At 39.3% G+C, this 18,318-nt stretch overlaps 1 protein-coding gene across 1 annotated transcript in view; it reads right to left on the minus strand.

Annotated features, from left to right (window-relative positions):
* SLC27A6 (solute carrier family 27 member 6) overlaps positions 1 to 18,318 on the minus strand; it is a 72,256-nt gene that overhangs the window by 23,362 nt on the left and 30,576 nt on the right. The gene's annotated exons all lie outside the window — the stretch shown is intronic.

Raw genomic sequence — 18,318 nt, forward strand, 5'->3', positions numbered from 1 at the left:
AACGCAGCGTGGTGACTATAATTAACAATACTGAATTGCATATTTGAAAGTTGCTAAGAGAGTAGAAAGTGAAGTCACTCAGTTGTGTCTGACTCTGCGATCCCATGGACTGCAGCCTACCAGGTTCCTCCGTCCATGGGATTTTCCAAGCAACAATACTGGAGTGGGTTGCCATTTCCTTCTCCAGGAGATCTTCCTGACCCAGGGATTGAACCTGGATCTCCCACATTGTAGGCAGACGCTTTACCGTCTGAGGCACCAGAGTTGACTCTTAAACAACCAGGGATTAAGGACAAGGACCCGCCATGCAGTAGAAAATCCAAACATAACTTCTAGCTGGTCCTTACTATCATCAGTTCCACATGCCCAGATGCAACAACAGCAGATCATGTAATACTATGATATTTACTACTGAAAAAAATCTGCGAATAAATGGACCTTTGCAGTTCAGATCTATGCTATTCAAGGGCCACTGTAAATCTTAAAGTTCTTATCACAAGGGAAAGAAAATTTGAAACTATGTACGGTCTTGAATGTTAATTAGACTTACATTGGTGATCAATTTGCAATACATACAATATACTGAATCATTATATTGCATACCTAAAACTAATATGTTTATGTTCATTATACCTCAATTAAAAAGTTACAGTAAGGATATAATATCAGCTTAGTCATGGTAAAACCATGATTCCCTCTGATGTACCATCATCCTTACAAAAGTAATATAAAATAACAAGAAATAATAATGTCAGCAATAATAATAAGATAGAGAACACAATGTCCCTGACACAATTAAAAATGGCCCAATGAACATTCTTTATCTCAGTTCCTTCTCAGTCTTAAGGAGATTTTTATCTATTAACTTTAAATAACACAGAGAATGGGAAAGGTAATTTCTCAACCTGAAAAGTGAAGAGATAAGAGGCATGTGACTAAGCAGAGGGGATAAGTTTGACCTCTAAGCCTGTATTTGGGAACACAATACACACTCCAGAGTGTGTCAACAAAGCATCAAAACAAAAAACTAAAAACATGAGGAAGGCAGAAATCTTGGTTGGAAATTTTAGGAAGCAGTTGCAGTCAGAGACATCCTAATACAGACAATGTATCTGGGGTTTGCCCTCTGCACATTGGTCAAATACTTGAGACTTACTCTCTAGAGAAGGCCAACCAGATACCATTTCAGGGGCAAGAATCTATTGAAAACAGTAGATTCAGTGCAAGCCTGAATATTACGTGGTGAGATCTCACAGCCAAACTAATCTGCAGGGGTAGAAATCAGAATACTGTTTACATTTGGTAGGACAATGACTGATTTTTGATGATACCTAGAGGAATATTTTCAAGAAGAAAATGAATAAAATTGATTAAAAATACTTGAAGTGTTAAATCATGTTCAGAAAGTTCAGCTATAATGGAAAGTTTTGAGATGAATTGGTAACAGGCATTTAGAAAACAAAATTTTAGAAGTCAATTAGTTTCAGGGATAAAAAGCTAAAAATTATCATTATATTTTAATTACATTGTGTGTATGCTATGAACAAACTATATATGACTTTTTAAAATGAAAACAACTAATCATCAACATATTTTAAAACATTTAAAACAAAATATTTTGAAACATTAATATAATTAGATTGGTGCCACAGAGGGAGAAGGAACATATGTGTGCGTGAATGACTATGTGAGTAGGAACGGCAGCAGATGACAGCTAAAACTGAAAAATCAAGAAGTAGTAACATGCATGTTTTATTAAGAAATATAGAAGTAGGCCACCAGGGGTGGCCCTGGTGGCTCAGTGGTAAAGAATCCTCCTGCCAATTCAGGGAACATGGGCTAGATCCCTGATCCAGGAAGATCCCACATGCTGCAGAGCAACTGAGTCCCAGTGCCACAGTCACTGAGCCTGTGCTCTAGAGCCTGGGAGCCGCAGCTACCGAACCACACGCTGCAACTGCTGAAGCCCAGGCACCCTAGAGCCCACGTTCCACAGGAGAAGCTGCTCAATGAGAGGCCCACACACCACACCTAGAGAGTAGCCCCTGCTAGCCACAACCAGAGAAAAGCCTGGCAGCAGTGGAGACCCAGCACAGCCAAAAATAAATAAATACAATTGTTCTTTTTAAAAAAAGAAATATGGAAGTAAATAACAACCAAAATATCTTAAAATAATTAAATATATTTACCTCTAGAGATCAAGTATTGACAGGACTGGGTACCACTTTCTCTTGAGAGTGCTATCTGATTTTTTAAAAAATTGTAAAAGTACTAGTTTAGTAAAATAAAAATTAAATTAAAAAAATAAAATAAGAGCCAAGGACTGTGGATACATCAGAATCTGACCTGCTGATTTTGTTAGGCCTTTAAATTCTTAAGGTAAATATTCCACTGATAAACAAAACAAAATGAATGAACAAACACAAACGCACTCAATCACAGTAGCTTCTTCCAAGACAGAGGGTTCTTCTCTACCACTAAATACAACCAGGAGCAATTCTGTCCTGATTCCTCCTCCCATGGGCATGTCCAATACTGCCCACCTGGCATTAAGGATTTTTCACTGCCATCTTCGTATATAAAAATAGTAGTCCTGCAAATCTTAGGATTTATTCTGCTTTAACAGAGAACAATCTTTTGTACGGCATAACTCCTGGATGCTTTTCAGGTAAGAGACAAGTTATAGCAAATACCATTAATTATAAAATGAACTGGCACACTCTGGAAAACCAGTAAGAAGGTTGTTTGCAAACCCAATTACATAGATTTTAACCTGTGTGGTGTATAGCTATATAAGCTTACTATTAATAAATAAGAATATTCATTCAGAGTCATTCAACGATATAGAAAATAAAATCACCAAAACTAGGATAAGGCTTTTGTCTAGAAATATTAAATTCACATATTTAACTCTTGAGATATGTATTTATTTAAAATGTTTAAATAATTATTCTACTTTTCTTTCCTTTAGAAGAAAACCCAGAAGATCATGCTTTGAGGGGTTTGACGAAAGGTCAACAGATTCATTATTTAGTGTTGTGGGAAAAAAGAAAATGAATATTTCTTCTTTTGTTGGTATGCATATACTTCTAAGAGTAAAATACAAATGACATAATTAATATAAGGTATATAGATTACAGTTATTTTACAGTTTATTGAGATATAAAGTTTCAATGACATTATTCAAATTTTTGTTTATCTGATTAAAACCATGAGTGTGGAAATATATAAATGAAAATAATATGATTCTTTTATTTATAATAATGATATAAAAATATATGAAGCTCTGGAGCAAGACCAAACTATATAATTATATTTGGCATATACCCACACAAAATCACATATATACACATATACTGTAAGGTGATCAGAGAAGAGAAACAGAAGTTTTTAAAAGACTAGTTTACACAGGAGTGGAAACTTTACCTGAAAGATATATGATACCCAGGGAGATGCTATCATAAATGCCATCAAGATGTTATCAAGGGTTACCTGGGGTAAATCCAGCCTACTTCCTCTTTTAGTCAATAAAATTTTATTAGGACGGAATCATACCCATTTATTTGAATTGTCTACCCTGCTTTTGCAGTACAGATGCAAGTACAGATGCAAGTAGTTGTGCCAGACAACATAATCCACAAATCCTAAAATAATTACTAATCTGGTGCTTTATGGAAAAAGCTTATTGACCTCTGCCCTAAATTATACACAAAGTGAGAAAAGCAACAACTTAATATTAACACATAGCTAACACCACCTGGTAAACTGGACAACACATTGGTGCTACAAATTAGTTCATTAAGCCTTTTCATCCAGATTCATTCTATGTTTTCTTCCTAAAAGAAGGGCTTTATCTTATTGGAAATAAAGGGGAGTTCGTTTTATTTGTAAAGCAGGTGAAGAATTTCTTATGTATACAAGCACATTGGTTGGTGGGCAAAAGGTTGTTCATGAGCCTTAAAAAATTCCTACCCACCTAGTGATGTTGGGAAGCTCTCTTGGTGACCCTGCAAGATGACTGGTAGCCAAGGAAAGGTACCAAGCAGAGCCTGAGGTAATAATAACAGTAAGCTGGCACCAATGGCATGATGGACTGAGAGTTTTGCAGCAGACAGCAGTTGAAATGATCCAGATAAAAGATGATAAGAGGAGGAACCCACCATATGGTCAGAGAAATGGTAGAGGAGGGTCAGCAAAAAGACAAATGTGTGGAAGAAAAAATTATCAAGCTTGGTAAACGGAGACGTCAAGCATACCCTGGCATATATGAAAATTGAGACTCTTGAGAGTCCCTTGGACTGAAAGATCAAATCAGTCAATCCTAAAGGAAATCAGCCCTAAATATTCATTGGAAGGACTGATGCTGAAGCTTAAGCTCCAATACTTTGGCCACCTGATGCTAAGAACTGACTTGTTGGAAAAGACCCTGATGCTGGGAAAGATTGAAAGCAGGAAGAGAAGGGGATGACAGAGGATGAGATGTTTGGATGGCATCACCAACTCGATGGACATGAGTTTGAGCGAGCTCTGGGAGTTGGTGATGGACAGAGAAGTCTGGCGTGCTGCAGTCCAGAGGGTCGCAAAGAGTCAGACACAACTGAGAGACTGAACTGAACTGATACGGAAATCGAGAGCAGGGTCTGAGGTTGTGAATTATACTTAATCTCATGTGTGTCCTTTTTGAAGGTGATTTGTGAAATCAGTGGTAAATCATCTAAAATGCAACCAAATCTTCCTAATGCATGTGTGCCAACTCGCTTCAGTTGTGTCTGACTCTTTTTCGCAACCTGCCAGGCTCCTCTGTCCATGGGATTCTCCAGGCAAGAATACAGGAATGGGTTGCCATGACCTCCTCCAAGGGATCTTCCCGACCCAGAGATTGAACCCTTGTCTTTTACATCTCCTGCACTGGCAGGCAGGTTCTTTACCACTAGCGTCACCTGGGAGGTCTCAATCTTCCTAATGCCCATCTATAATTTAAAGGAGTTCCTCTCTGTCTGAAAGTCTCTTAAAGACTTCTTTTGGAAAAATTCCAATTCCTTTCACTTCTTCCTGAGTTATGAGGTTACTGCCTAAATGTCACTGGATATCTAGGCTGTGTTGGGAACAGGATGAGGAGAGCATGCATAAATATAAGCACAATTAGATGAACAAATAAACACATAGCACCTACATAGGCACATACACAAAAGCAAGACACAGAGTGGCAGAGACAAAGAGACAGATGGAAGAGGAAAGGCAGAGAGTAAAACTTAGAGAGAGAAGATGAAAAAAAAAAAAAGGAACAGAGTAAAATAGAGCAACACAGAAACATGGACACAGTGACACTCAAGACAGCTGAAGACACACACACACACACACACGTGTGTGTGCAGGGATGTAAAGTGAGACACAGTCACACAGCACAGAGATCCACAGAGTGAGAGATAGTGACAAAGACACACGCGCACAGAGGGATGTTTTCTCTCTCACACATACACGTGCACACAAAACCGAAAATAATTAAAAAAAAAGAGATAAACTAGACACGGATATCCTGGAAGACAGAGGGAAGCACATACACAGAGACGCACAGCTGCACGCAGAGGCATCAGTGTGGAGGCACACAGAACGAGACACGTGCAAATGGAGAGACTTACGATCAGAAACCAAGACAGAGAGAGTCCAAGAAAGAGGGCCAAGCAGAAATCTGGACCGTGTGGGACGGGAACGAAAGACAAGCCTGCAGTCATGTCAGAAGAAGCAAGGGAGTATGTCTGTACCCCGTGACCAGGTTATTATATTATCTCATTTTAATCACCATGACAACTCTACGAAATAAGAAGCATTATCCTCATTTTGCACATTGGGATAATGAAGTTCAGGTCCAAAGTCAAACATCAAATAGAGATAGAATGTGAACTCATCGAAGCCTAAGTGCTCTGTGGGCAGGGAGGGAAGGAAGGAGGAACGGACAGAAGGAAAGAAAGAAGGGGAGCAGGGAGAAAACCACCTCAAAAGCCCTCAACAGCTCCTGCTCTATTTTCCCAAGCCTTTCTGCATGATTTTAGTAATAGAAAACAATTGAAACCTGGGCGTCTGGGCTTCCCTGGTGGCTTAGTGGTGAAGAATCTGCCTGCCAATGCAGGAGACGTTGGAGACACAGATCAGAGTTTGATCCCTGATCTGGGAGGATCCTACATGCGCTGGGGAAACTATGCCTGTGTGCCACAACTATTGAGACTGTGCTCTAGAGCCTGGGAGCCCAAATTGCTGAAGCCTGCAACAGCCTGTGCTCTTCAACAAGAGAGGCCACTGCAACGAGAAGCCCTCATACCACAACTAGAGACTAGGCCCCGCTCTCCACAACTAGAGAACGGCCTTCGCAGCAACAAAGACCAAGCACAGCCAAAACTAAATAAATACATAAAACTATTTAGTAACAATAAAAAAAAAGGAAACTCTAACTTAGCAGTAAGGGCTCAAGTGTTTACACACTGGTGCACACACAGAGTAAGCTACTTCATTGTACATAGAACAGACACGTTTTATCCCATTTGAAATTTAAGAGAGAACTTGCTCAATGGATCAGAGCTTTCAATGCCGACATTCCAGGGTCACAGTTTTTCCCTCTGGCTTTCAGTGCCACGCATCACAACGATGTGCCCGTAGCAGTGGAGGAGTCACAGTAATTTGTACCAAGGCTCTTGTTTCTTCAACATATCCTCTGGGAGCTGTTTTCCAGGAGAGTCTGTTGGGCTTCTGTACTTGAGGGAGTGGCTGAACTGCAGTTACCTCCTACCCAGTCACAGATTTATTCCTGTGCTGAAATATACAGGTCTCTAACAATGCCTCTTAGAAACAAAGCCTCCTTCTTCCAGACCACGTGCTTAATCCTATTCAGTGACTCTACAACACACCCAGGCTGAATAGCCTCTTTATATACTTATGAAAAGTGAAACTCTGGAGGCTGTTTTAATATAGGTAATTTTGTGTATCAAGCCTGATTTCTCAGGAAACAAAGACTGTTGATAGATGGAGAGACAAAAAAAAAAAAAACAACACACAACTCACAGTGAAAACAAAGGGGCAAATCTTTTCTGCCTTTTAGTCCTGGATAAGCAGTGAGTTAAGGCACAAAACAAAAGTATGGTGTAATTCGTAAAGGATCATCAAAAACAGACAACAACTTGTGTTAGGGATTACGATTCTTCCATCTTGAGTCTATTTAACAGAAGACCTCTTTTCTCTAAAACCTACTGTAATCACATATATACAAGTATCACACCCACACATCCCTGTATAAAAGAATGACTATAACACTCCAACAGTTTGCTTCTTTCATGGACACTCAACTACTACACACTGGAAAAATACAGACAGCAAGCCCAGTGGGTGTCACAGAAGAGGGACAAAGAAACTTAAGTTCAAACAGGGTATGAGAGAATCCTGTTGACAAGAAAACATGCACAAAAGAGCAGATTTTATACTGAAGCAGGAAAGCAGTGGTGGAGGGGAGAGGCCAGGGGACTCTTTTCAGAAAGGACCTAAGAGGATTTGAAAGCAGAGTCCCCTATTGCTAAGACAGTATAGGCTCAGCTGCCCCTGAAAGTCATGGTCAAGCTGCCTTTCCAGCCTGGGTATGGGCAAGCCACGATTTCAGAGATGACAGTCATCAGTTCAACAAACCAATCTAAGTCATAAATAACAGTAAGAAAAGACCTCTGGGACTGCAAGTGTTACCACAAAAAGCTGTAACACATTGTTGTTCAGTCCCTAAGTCCTACTCTTTGCGAGTCCATGGACTGCAGCATGCCAGGCTTCCCTGTCCTTCACTATCTCCCGGAGTTTGCTTAAACTCATGTCCATTGTGGAGAAGGCAATGGCACCCCACTCCAGTACTCTTGCCTGGAAAATCCCATGGACGGAGGAGCCTGGTGGGCTGCAGTCCATGGGGTTGCAAAGAGTCTGGACATAACTGAGCGATTTCACTTTCACTTTTCACTTTCATGCATTGGAGAAGGAAATGGCAACCCACTCCAGTGTTCTTGCCAGGAGAATCCCAGGGACAGGGGAGCCTGGAGGGCTGCTGTCTCTGGGGTCGCACAGAGTTGGACACAACTGATGTGACTTAGCAGCAGCAGCAGCATGTCCACTGAGTCAGTGATGCCATCCAACTATCTCATCCTCTGTCACCCCCTTCTCCTCCGGCCCTTGATCTTTCCCAGCATCAGAGTCCTTTCCAATAAACTGGCTTTTTGCAATCAAGGGAGCTTCAGCGTTAGCATCAGTCCTTCTAATCACACCGTGACACCTAATGGGCTTATTTCCACTCATTTTCTAGAAAATAATAAGTAATCAAGATTATCATTTGTAGACCACTCTGCACAAGTGCCTTCTATCCTGGCAGCAGTGGGAAAACTGAAAATGGGAGGAAAGCAGTGCTTCAGACCAGCAGCGCTGCAAAGTGGCCTTGTAGATAAAGACCAGCTCCAGGAGTTGACAAGACTCACCTCTAACCCAAACGACTGAGTTCACTCACCTAAAAGGGAGGATGATCTTCCCTGGAGACCCAGAAAACGTTCACCTGAGCCACAACTGCCATGAGTCACTAAAGAATGTTCTGAAAAACGCAGGATAATTTCTGCTGAGCGCCGCATTGGCCTCAGCACCTTTAGGCAATAATGCCAACTGTGATTTTTCTGAACTCTCCTTGGACTCTGTCTTCCCCAGGAACTTTGAGTTTCTCATTGCAGTTGAGCTTCCCTTGCAGGTCTGGGACTAGGCAAAGACTGTGCCGATCAGGAACACTTGTGGGTCCCAGCAACTGGTCTTCTCATATTTGTTACTTTATTTTTAAAAATAATACAACAAATTTTTATTGAGCACTACGATGTCAGGCACCATTCTGAGTACTGAGGATATAACCATAGATAAAAATGATAAACCTCCTGCTTTCCTAGGACTTATGTAATAGTTAGGGTGGGGAGATTAAAAGACAACAAATAAAAATTATGTATGAAATATATAATGAGGTGATAAGTTTTATGAGGAAAATGAGGCAGCGAAAGAGAACTAGGAGACTGTAGTGAAGAGCCTGCCTCCATTCTTTATGGTTGACTGCGCAGAGCTTTCAAACCACCCCCATGCCCCTTCCTCTTCTGCCCTAAATCTGCGCAAACTATTGAGAATGGCCAGGGCTCCTTCCTTTGGCAGCAACAGGAAGTTCAAAGCACTTGAGCAACGCTACATGCACAAGGTCCCTCACCCTAGTGCCGGCCTCTTAGCACAATAAAAGCTGAACTGGTCTCTTTCCTCCACTATTTCAAGCCAGTTTTTGACCTGCTTGGGCACCTGTCCTCGTCTCCCCAGAAAGTCACATTGTGTGAGTAATAAATCCATTCACATTCTCTTAGTGCATGTTTGACATCATTAGTCTCAACACTACAACCCAATTTTGAGTGTGGGGCCCACGTGAGTTGGGAAGGTGACTTGTACCAGACATAAATATGGGCTGTGGCCAGAGAAGCCCTCTCTGAGGAGGATGTGAATAGCCAGGGAGTGAGACCTGAAAATATCTGGGGGAACATTCAAGGGGAGGAACTGAGAGTCCTGGTGCATGGAAGAAAAAGCTAGGAGGCCACTGTGGCTGGGGTGGATGAAACAAGCAGAGTGTGTGTCGGGGTGCGGGTGGGGGGATCCTAGCAGCGCAAGCAGATCCCACAGAGCTGTATGGCCCCATGCTAAGGGGATCTGGATTTTCCTCCAGGAAAACTATCAGAGGGATTTGAATAGTGAAGTAACATAATCTGATTTACATTTTAACAGAATTATTCCAACTGCTACGTAAGATAAGAATCAGTTAGAAGGGCAAAATGGAGTTCAGAAGAGGCCATTTCTGGGATTTTGGGGGAGACGTTGCGCCAGCGCAGATGAGAGCAGCAGGGCAGTAAGAGGAGGTTTGAGTCTGGATATATTTAAATGTTGAAACTGCAGGATGTGCTCATGGAGGTGTGAGAAAAAGAGAGGCTGCAAGGAAGATTAATGACGGGGCTACAGATACACGTTTAAGAGTTGAGTTGTAGATGGTATTTACAGCTGGGAACATGTCCAGAGACAGAGAGAAGGGAAAGGCTTGACTGAGAGTTCTGGACATGCTAACATTTAGAGGTCAGGAAGACTGAGGAAGATCTCAGCAATAGAGCCAATGTAAAGCTATGAACTGGCTGGTTCAGCTATTCCTGAACTTGGTTTATATGAGTCTAATACAGAGATAGGGGCTGATAGATGCAATTGCAAACCCGTCAAGCTGGAGACTGGAACAACTTTGGCACATTTGTTACAATAACAAAAACATCGCATAAGGCCTCTTTGGAGAAGGCTATCTCCTCTTCCAGGAGACCCATCATTATGGCCCATCTGTCTCCATTTGTACTTCAATATCTAGCTCATTAATACTTATGTCAGCTTTGAATGTAATTGTTATTATACTACTCCTGTAGATGAAAAAACTGGTGTGGGCGCTGCTCAGAGAAGCTGAACAATTCGTCCATGATCACAGAGCTTGTAAGATAGGGAAGACAGGCTTGAATGTGAAGCTCCAACTCCAAGGTGCAAAGAAATTAAATGATTTGCCTGATGCCACATGATGAATTAATGGAAAAGATGGACTTAGAACTCTCTTTTTTATTTAAATTCATTGTCTTTCTTTCATTGGGAATAAAATCATCTGCTGGAAAATTCAGGATGCTAATAATTTGCTAAAGAATCTTGTATTTTCTGGTACGCCTTACTAGAAAGGCAGAGATCCACCATTTCCGACCTTGACTTCATATGTCCATAGCACGGACATTAGAAACAGATTATTAAATGAAGAGGCAATGTGGAAAATAGCAAATAAATAGTAAAATAAATAATCTTGAATATAAATGTTAAAATGTTAAATCAATATGGAAGGTAGGAAAACCTAACTAATACACCATGTTTATAGTAACAGCAGGATATAACCCAAGAGGAAACAGGTATAATATTTTCAGGGTTTCCGATTTTGTATTTTTATTTCTAATGTTTTTGTGTGACAAGTGCAATATAAACCTGTTAACATTTTAACATTAGTAAAGCTTTATTTTAAAATAATCATGATCTAAATTGATTTTTGCAATCAATGTTGCATGGTTTTTATTATTCAAAGGCCAAATATTTTTTAACACTACAAAATTACTCTAATTTTATAATGACATTCATGGAAAATATTACCACATTCTGCTTAAAAATAATATCCTTCCATTTGTGTTTGGCTTATCACTTCATGTTTTTTCACATATATCTCATAACTGGATGATTAGAATCAATGGCCAAATTAGGAGAGGTAGGTACTGTTATCTATTTTATATTGGGTTAGCCAAAAAGTTCATTCAGGTTTTTCCATAAGATGTTACAGAAAAACATGAATTAACTTTTGACTACACTAAAGCCTTTGACTGTGTGGATCACAATAAACTGTGGGAAAGTCTTAAAGAGATGGGGATACCAGATGACCTTACTTGCCTCCTGCAAAACCTTAATGCAGGTCAAGAAGCAACAGTTAGAAACCGGACGTGGAACGACAGACTAATTGCAAATTGGGAAAGGAGTAAATCGAGGCTGTATATTGCCATCCTACTTGTTTAACTTATATACAGAGTACATCATGTAATGGCGGGTTGGATAAAGCACAAGCTGGAATCAAGATTGCTAGGAGAAATATCAATAACCTCAGATATGCAGATGACACCACCCTTATGGCAGAAAGCAAAGAGGAATTAAAGAAATCCTTGATGAAGGTGAAAGAGGAGAGTGAAAAAACTGGCTTAAAACTCAACATTCAAAAAATGAAAATCATGGCATCTGGTCCCATCACTCCACGGCAAATAGGTGGGGAAACAATGGAAAGAGTGACAGACTTTCCTTTCTTGGGCTCCAAAATCACTGCAGATGGTGACTGAAGCCATGGAATTAAAAGACACTTGTTCCCTGGAAAAAAAGCAATGACAAACCTAGACAGCATATTAAAATGCAGAGACATTACTTTGCCAACAAAGGTCTGTTGGCAAAAGTCAAAGCTTTGGATTTTCCCAAGTAGTCATGTATGGATGTGGACCATAAAGAAGGCTGAGCACTGAAAAATTGATGCCTTTGAACTGTGGTGCTGGAGAAGTCACTTAGGAGTCCCTTGGACAGCAAGGAGATCAAAATAGTCAGTCCCAAAGGATATCAACCCTGAATATTCATTGGAAGTTCTGATGCTGAAGCTGAAGCTCCAATACTTTGGCCACCTGGTGTGAAGAGCTGACTCATTGGGAAAAACCCTGATGCTGGGAAAGACTGAAGGCAGGAAGACAAGGGGACAAAAGCAGATGAGATGGTTGGATGGCATCACTGACTCAATGGACGTGAGTCTGAGAAAACTCAGGGAGATTGTGAAGGACAGGGAAGCCTGGTATGCTGCAGTCCATGGGGTCACAAAGAGTCAGACATTACTGAGCAACTGAACAACAACAAATATAAAGACAGGACCTGTGGCTCCAAGAGAAGAGACCAGTAGAGAGTCATATAATAAAAGCTTGAACTGAGCCTGTGTCTTTTGATTCCACAGCCAACACACTACCTGATGGCTTTCCATATAAAGCAAATTTGTGGGGAAATCTAGTAAAAAAGGATATACGTATTCTAGTGGAAGTAACAGCAGGAAAGGTTTCAGCAGATAGACAGAAAAAGATATGTATGCTTTATATGTACCACTACCCAGGAACTATGAATCACTAAGTATTAAAAATGCATTTATAAAATGTCTTTAATATGTACACAGTTCTAAAACTTGCCAAAACATTAATTCCCTTCTAATTCTACCAACATTTAGGTTGCTAATAGCTATTTTTTAAATATTAGTCCCTCATATTTCTATGTTTATAGTTTCTCAGCAGAAAAGAAAGTTCTGGTTCCTTGCCAACTTTTCTAAAGCTTTCATATTTAGTATGAAGGTAGTAAACACATCTCTGATTTATTAAAGAAAAACTGGGTTTTAAAAGAGAGCTGATTTTCTCAACCATGTAAAAATATGCTTCAAATATCTGAGGAAAAGAAAAAATTTAAAAAGTGCTAAATATTTTTAAACAACTAGGTCTTGGAGATAAAATCAATTATTCTGAGTGCTGTCAAGAAGACAATGGCAATGAAACTAAATCAGAACATCTTGATAACAACTAAAATTCACATTAATTTTAAAGTGTCATTCTTTGGAAGTTACTACATGGGATGAGCAAAGTTTCCAGAGCTTAATGCTTTGAGAAACTACATCTTTCACAAGATGTGAAATGGGGAAAACCTAACAGTGAAACACTTGAAGTTATACAGAGACTCAGAAAATGAAAACACAATAAAAGAACAAATGCTTTAAAAATATTCATTTTTCAATTAGAAAAGAAAAAATGGTAATGCCCTGAATCAGGGACAAGGTGATGCCAATGAAAGCCTGTAAGTGTCTTCAGACCCGTTAAAAACATAACTGATGCAACAAAAAAGTTCAAGAGATTTAGGTTAAGCCAGCATCATTTTGTTACTGAGTGGGAAAGAATCTGCCCACTAATGCATGAGAGGGGGGTTTGAACCCTGGGTTGGGAAGATCCCCTGGAGAAGAAAATGGCAACCCACCTATGAATTCTTGCCTGGAGAACCCCTTGGGCAACAAAGCCTGGCGTGCTACAGTCCATAGGGTTGCAAAAGAGTAGGAAAGGACTTAGGGATTAAACCACAAAAATTGGAATTTTATTCTCTAGTACTAGTGAATTGTCTTTATCCTTACATCTTATCTAAATAGGACACAGTGAAAGTGTTAGTTGCTTGGTTGTGTTTGACTCTTTGCGACACTATGGACTGTAGCATGCCAGGCTTCTCTGTCCATGGAAGGAAACCTCTGAAAGCTTGAAAGAAATGATGGATTCTCTTTGGAGAAAGTAAAGCAGGTTCCCTTTCATAATGAAGTCTTAAAAAAATCTCACATCATCAATGTCAACATTTTCATTTTGCTACCTTCAAAAAAAACACAGCAAACACTTAGGGGTTCACTTCAGGACTATCTAAACATTACTAATGAAAGCTTAGTATAATCCATATGGAATTGAATGAAAAATATTTAATATTTAATGAAAAATATTCAACTAATATTTATCAAATATGTTTAAAAATGTCTCTCTTCATGATGAGAGTTGAACATAAACTATTTTGTCAAAGTTTTAATATTATCAGAGTTTAACACTCAACATTAATATTCACTATAATATTCAGAATCATAAGTATATTTTCTAGTTCCCAATAAATTTCTTAAATTGTAAGAAAATAATATAAGGGAAATAGGATATAATTAATAGAAAACATATATTAAAATGTACATATACTAAAGAAAATAAGCTATGCTTTGAGAATGTCAAAATGTGGGTGTTCTACATTGAGACCTATAGACAAACTACATAGTGTAAATGATAAGCTATAATGTTAACTTGAAAAAGAGGCATCATACATATGCATCATAACACAGGGCTTTGCTAATTAGGCCCCGTTCCCTGTACATTTTGGGCTCCAGAGTCCTGCATTCAACTGCCTATTTTACTACTTAAACAGGATGTCTAACACACCAAACTTAACACGTCCAAAAGATATTTAATTTTCACTTCTCGAATCTCAGTTTTCCTTATCTCAACAAATAGTTCACAATTCACCTAGACATTTGAACTGCAATCCTGGGGCTGACTCTTCCTTTATTCTATCCATTTCTTCACTCTCCCTGTTCCTGAACTAACAGGAATCTTATTATCTTGTTATCTTTCCTTCAAAATGGATTCCCAAATTGGTATATTTTCCAGTTTACCTTCATCTTTTCACAAATACTCCGAAGGGTACAAAATCCAAATGTCACCTCTAGGATCTACTGAGCCTCGTAAGATCTGGTCCATGGATGGCCCAGCCACAGTTTGCATCTCATTAAACACTCAGTGGTGTGTCTTCTGTGGGCTGCGTTGTTTTCAGTTTATTCCATCGTGACTGCAGTCCCCTAGCTTTGCCTTGGTGGTATCCCACCCACACCATCATGATTCCTCAGCTCACAGGTCACCATGTCAGTGAAGCCTTCCCTGACTGCTCAATCTAATCAGCAATCCCTCACCACTCATTGGTCTCCATCACCTCAAAAGGTTTTGTTTCTTTGTAATATTTATCATTATCTGTAATCACTTTTGTAATACTGGAGTGGGTTGCCATTTCCTCCTCCAAGGGATCTTCCTGACCCAGGGATTGAACCTGAGTGTCTCTCGTGTCTCTTGCATTGGCAGGCAGATTCTTTACCTTGTGCCACCTGAGAAGCCCCGATATTAAGAAAATATACTGCTAGATCTATGATATAATGTATGATGGCCTTCAGTAATGTAGAAAGTATGTAAGATTGGAAGAAGGGGAAAGAGCTGCTTTTCTAGTCTCAGGGGAAGAGGATAATTCCCTAACACTCCCTAACTAAGAGGAGCGAGTACCTCAGATAATTTTTTTTTTTATTTTCTTTAAGGACAGTGCTGCTGCCAGAAGTTTGAGGCACATCCAAATGTTTATGCCAAAGGAGATTTTGTAACTGAAGTTTTTAAAAAGAGAAAAATGATGGGGTTGAGTCGGGGGGTGGATAAGTGCTTCCAGCTAGGGACAGTCAACTCCAAGAGGTTTTTATGCAACTACATACAAACACTCAACTCAGACTGTGGCTTCTGCCTTCAGGTAAATGTCCAGAATATATTACTTAACCTGATGGACAACAGCTCTAGATATAGAGAATATGTGGTTGTGCTTTCTTTTAAATATGTCTATTAAATATCTTCGGGGCTTAAAACCATGTCTCATGAGACATGCAATTTACTTTCTTTGAGGGTGTGTGGACTGTGTCACTTGTTAGCTCTATGGCCCTACTTGAACCCGCTGCTATGTTGGCTGCACAGCACACACTGCCACATCCTTTCAGGGGAAGTTCATTGAAAGGAATGAACATTGGACAGCAAGAGAACAAGATCCCCTTGAAAGGATAAGATGTCATAACAAAACGACTTTCTTCATTCCCCAATCTTTAATGCCAAGAACTGTTTGTACTCTTTCTGTGAGAAATCAACAAAGAAGATTAGGTAATACAAAGTATCTCTGTTCAAAAAAAATCATTACGTTTTCCTTTTGGCAAATATGTTTATTTCCCTCTCTCCTCATCAACTTGTCTTTAGGTAAGTGCTTAGAGATTATTTCACAAACACATGTGTTTCCTCAAAGAACTTTAAGAATTAAAATACTTAATTAACTAAAAGCAACCAGGAGTTCCGCTCTCAGTTCAGTTCTCTCAAATTTTCTTCAGCTACAGTATTTCTCCCAAATCAGCGCAGTACAAGTTTAGAGAAGAGAAAAGAATATTTCACCTGACTTAAAAATGTCAAAGGAAAACATCTTGAAAAAAGGCTTATAGCAAATATAACAAACTATTAATTAATGTATTATATGAAATAGGAGCTCAAATGAATAAGATAAAACATGTGCCAAAGAGATAAGTAAAAGAGGTATTTTAAAAGGGAATTATAATTTAAAAACTACCCCACCTTGCCAGTAATCTTAACAAAGAAATTAAAAACATGTTAGCTTCTAGTTTATAAAATTAGAAATAAAATTAGAACTCTTTTCCTCATTTTTTAAAAAAAGAAACAATATTCTTTGTTCGAACAATATTACTACAAAGCCCAAGCAAGTTGGGTTTCATCCACTATATCTGAAAGAGTGAGCCAGGGATACTGGTCTTTTCTCCCTGTTCTCCATCCTACAGGGACTTTTGAAGAAACTTACAAAGCATAACGTATTTTAAGCGCTACCCACATAAATCAAATGTAAGCGTTACTAACAACAACAATGACAAAAACAACTAGTGTCTAGTTTTCTGTGAAGGACACTGGAAGACCGTTATTTTTAATACCACTCAGTATCAATAAGAGACTGTGCAGTGGGCATACTCCAAATTGTCAATGAGATTCTAAATCACATCTATCACTCTGAACAGCAATCTGGAAACATGATATAAAACTCACCAAAACATCCATGTTCTTTGACTACTTTCACTTCTGAGGCCCTACATTGACTATATTCCATGAAGACACTAAATATAGCATCATTTAAGATGGTAAAACTTATAGAAAAAAATTAATGAATGTATCCAACCATTTAATAATGACTTACAGAGCAAATGATCTTGCAAAAGTTCATGTTGCTAATAAAGGATGAGAGGAAATAGGAATGGCTGTGGCCATGGCCTAGAAAGGCTATGAAGAAGTTTGTTAGACTACCTGCACTGAAAAAGCCTTTCATTTTACTAGAGGGCATTTAATTCCTCAAATAGTTCAGGTATCACATCATCAAAAAATACAATAAAATCTGTAAGCAGAAATAAATCAGTCTGTACCCCTATGATTATTCTACTGGGAATCTTCAGGTAAGACCACAATTCTGACATTGGCAAACTCTCCTAGAGAAGAATAAAAGTCAAAAAGCTGAAACACTTTCATGAGACTCCTTGTCTAAGCTATGAATGTGGGGAATCCATAGGGATTTGGACCCCTATGGATTTGGTCATTTGCACTCTTGACCAAACAAAAGGGTAGGATGGTCTCTCCCACAGGAGGCAAGTCAGGAGTCAGATGGGAGATCTCATGATGGTGAACTCCAAGCTTAAAATGACAAGCATTTTGTAAATAAGATTCTCCAGTTTCAGATTCTTCTCTGTGTTATCTCTCCTGTGTAATTCCATATCTTTAATACAGTCTTATTTAAATGCCTCCAGTCTAGCCTCAGCTGTGCTGTGGGTAAGGAAGGATTACATGTCCATATTCTAGCTGCCAGAGAAGGCATTCCAGTGCACCATCCATGCCTTAAACCAGGGTGAAGATGGGAAAAGGTAATGAGTGAGAGATGTCTTAGAAAACGTGTTTCTCTCAAAGGTCAAGGGCAGGTCATCAGTCAGGCTCTGCTGCTTCACCTTGCATAGGGAGGCATCCTCTGTTAGCACCCTTCAGGGGGCTGGTGTAGATTTGATTACAGACAGAGTCCCTTCTTTGTAGCCTCAAGTATGTTTAGACCATCAGATAGTTAAAAAATAAGCATCTTGAAATACAAATGAGACCAGGAAAAGGACTATAACTCCTGAAGGCAAAAAAGCAAACCAACTAATATAAAGACAGCCTTCAGGCTTACGCAACTGTCCCTATCTGTCTGTTTCAGAAGGGGTGATTTATCAAAAGGTCG

This window comes from Ovis canadensis, chromosome 5 (genome assembly GCF_042477335.2).
Source record: "Ovis canadensis isolate MfBH-ARS-UI-01 breed Bighorn chromosome 5, ARS-UI_OviCan_v2, whole genome shotgun sequence".
NCBI classification, from domain to species: domain Eukaryota; kingdom Metazoa; phylum Chordata; class Mammalia; order Artiodactyla; family Bovidae; genus Ovis; species Ovis canadensis.